Source organism: Macaca fascicularis, chromosome 13, assembly GCF_037993035.2.
Source record: "Macaca fascicularis isolate 582-1 chromosome 13, T2T-MFA8v1.1".
Taxonomy (NCBI): domain Eukaryota; kingdom Metazoa; phylum Chordata; class Mammalia; order Primates; family Cercopithecidae; genus Macaca; species Macaca fascicularis.
This window is the reverse complement of record NC_088387.1, coordinates 106,348,829-106,351,983: the sequence shown is the minus strand read 5'-3', so window position 1 is coordinate 106,351,983 and position 3,155 is coordinate 106,348,829. Positions and strand designations below refer to the sequence as shown.

At 38.3% G+C, this 3,155-nt stretch overlaps 1 non-coding gene across 1 annotated transcript; it reads left to right on the top strand.

Moving 5' to 3' along the window:
* The first annotated feature begins 358 nt into the window (after positions 1-358).
* On the top strand, positions 359-475 carry LOC123568558 (U5 spliceosomal RNA). Its single transcript, XR_006691921.1, has one exon. It is a non-coding gene; the product is annotated as a U5 spliceosomal RNA (small nuclear RNA).
* Positions 476-3,155: the final 2,680 nt, after the last annotated feature.

Here is a 3,155-nt window from a genome sequence, read left to right as displayed (position 1 = left end):
TCCTTATGGTTTTCTTAATAACATGTTCTTTTCTCTAGCTTACCTTAATGTTAGAATACAGTATATAATACATATGACATGCAAAATTTGTGTTGTTTATGTTATGCTAAGGCTTGTGGTAAACAGTAGGCTATTAGTATTTAAGTTTTGGGGAAGACAAAAGTTATATATGGATTTTCAACCTCATTGGAGGGTCGGCACCTCTGACCCCCATGCTGTTCAAGGGTCAACTGTATTCTATATTTTAACTGGGATGATGGTTACAGAAGTGTATGTATTTGTCAAAACTGACCAAATTGTTCACTTAAAATATATGCATTTTATTGTTTGCAAATTATACTGTAATAAAAGTTAAACAATGCTCTAGTTTCTCTTCAGATCATATAAGTCTTTTGCCTTTTACTAAAGATTCCCATGGAGAGGAACACCTCAGAGTTTTTTAATTAATTTTTTGAGGTCTTGCTTTAGCAGGGCTAACCATTAAAAAGAAAAGTCAAACAAATTTTTGAAAGAAGCAAGTTAAAATTGAAGTTAAAAACAGAATATGTGGACCAGGCACTGTGGCTCACACCTGTAATCCCAGCAGTTTGGGAGGCCAAGGAGGACAGATCACTTGAGGTCAGGAGTTTGAGACCGGCCTGGCCAACATGCTGAAAACCCTCTCTTCTAAAAATACAAAAATTAGCTGAGCATGGTGGCTCAGACTTGGAATCCCAGTTATTCTGGAGGCTGAGGCATGCGAATCTCTTGAACCTAGGAGGTGGAGGTTGCAGTGAGCCAGTATTGTGCCACTGCACTCCAGCCTGGGCGACAGACTGACTCTGTCTCAAAAAAAGGAAGGAAGGAAGGAAGGAAGGAAGGAAGGAAGGAAGGAAGGAAGGAAGGGAGGAAGGGAGGAAGGGAGGAAGGGAGGAAGGGAGGAAGGGAGGGAGGGAGGGAGGGAGGGAGGGAATGAATCAGCCAGGCATAGTCTCAGCTACCAGGGAGGTTGAGGCAAGAGAATTGCTTGAACCCAGGAGGCGAAAGTTGCAGTGAGCTGAGACTTCATATCAAAACACACATACACACACACACACACACACACACACACACACACACACACACACACCCTGAATAGGTGGGTTTAAATGAAGATTAAATCCAACAGGGAAAATAGGTAAGTTGGAATATCAAGAAACGATCTAGAGCACAGGGCAGAAACAAAGAGAGAAAAGCTAAAGGATGTGAAAAAGAGGGTGAGAAGGACTAAAACATGCTCAGACTGGAGTTCTGTTAGGAGAGGAGTGAGAAAACGCCCTAACTGACGCCACAGGAGCAGAGACGCATCCTCACTGGGCCTCGCCCAAATTGCAAATTCATGAGCAAAACAAATCATTGTTGTTTTAGGCCACTACATTTAGGTAGTTTTTTATGAAGCAGTAGATAACTGGAATAAGTTGTGATACCAGGAGTGTGATGTTGCTGTATTAAAAACACACACACACACACAAAACAAAAAACAAAAAACACAAAACCCTAAAAATGTAACATTGGCTTTGGGACCAGATGGGGAGTGGAAGCCAAAAGGGTTTGCAGAGGCTGCTGGTGAGGACTTAAAGAAATGCAAGAGAGGCTTATTGGAATGTAGGAAAAAGACTCTTAGGTCCAGTAACTTAAAGTTTAACAACATTATTACCTGTAGTAACATATAATATAGAAAATATACCATTAGCTTGGTTTAATTCTGCACATTGTACTCATAAATCATAATACTACTCTGTACCCCATAAGTATATACAATTATAAACTGACAATTTACATTAAAAAAATCAGAACTAAGTAAAATGGTATGAATAAAAAATAAATAAAATGTACCTATTTACCTAATGAACTGATCATCTAGGTAAGAAAATTTCCAGGCAGAGTGCTGCTACCTGGTTTCTCCAAGTAGTCTATAAAAAATGAGAGAGCAGAAAGATAAAGTAATGAATAACTTTTAAATATAAAAAAGCTACCCAAGTGAATTAAAACATCCATGCAAAAACCTGCACATGCATGTTTATAGCAGCTTTACTCATAATTGCCAAAACTTGAAAGCAACTGAGATGTCCTTTAAAAGGTAAATGGACAAATAAACCAGTACATAGATACAATAGCTATTATTCAACAGTAAAAAGAAATGAGCCATCAAGCAGTGAAAAGATATGATGGAATCTTAAATGCATATTGCTAATTGAAAGAAGCAAACTTGAAAAGGCTACATACTATATGATTCCAACTGTATGTCATTGTAGAAAAGGCAAAACTGTGGAGGCAGTAAAAAGATGAATGGTTGCCGGGGGTTGGGAGGAGGAAGAGATGAATAGGTGGAGCGCAGGGGATTCTTAGGGCGGTGAAATTAGTCTCTGGTACTATAATGGTGAATGGGTGTTACTCTACACTTAAGACCCATAGAATGTATAACACAAAGAGTGAACCCTAATGTAAAACATGATCTTTGGTTGATAATGTGTCAATGTTGGTTCATTAACTGTAGCAAATGCACCACACTGATTGGGATGTTGATGGTTGGAAAGTTGTGTATATGTGGTCAGGGAGGAGGATGTGGGAACTCTCTGTATTTTCCATTTAATTTTGCTCTGAATCCAAAACTGCTCTAAAAAAAAAATAAAGTCTAGTTTAAAAAAAATCAGGGGGCAGGACTTACTATGTTTGGAAATAAGAATGTTTCTCATTCCAGTCTCTCTATTATAGATGATATATGTGATTCTCTAATTAAGAATGACTTTCAGGCAAAGAGCAAATTCAGAGCACTGTCACAAGAATATGGTGTAAAGATGAAGCCAAGGATTTGACTCTAAAACCTTTGTTAAAAACTTCAGTTAGATTTAAGGTGGTGCCCCAGACACCGTTTCAAAAACACCAAAGGCCCTTTTAAGGGTCTTCACACTGTGCCTCACTGGCCTTCTCTGTTAAACAACTGGGCTTCTGAAAATTTCACAAGGAGCTCAAAGTAGAGATGATCTCTATGAAACCTGTGGGTATGGCTTTTGTCTAATGGAGTGAATTTATAAATTGATTCATAAGAAGTCCACAAAGTTTTAAAGGAATTTCATCAGTTTGGACTGAAAGAGACAGCGAGAGTACAAAATACAAAGAAATCTTTGAACTTCTGA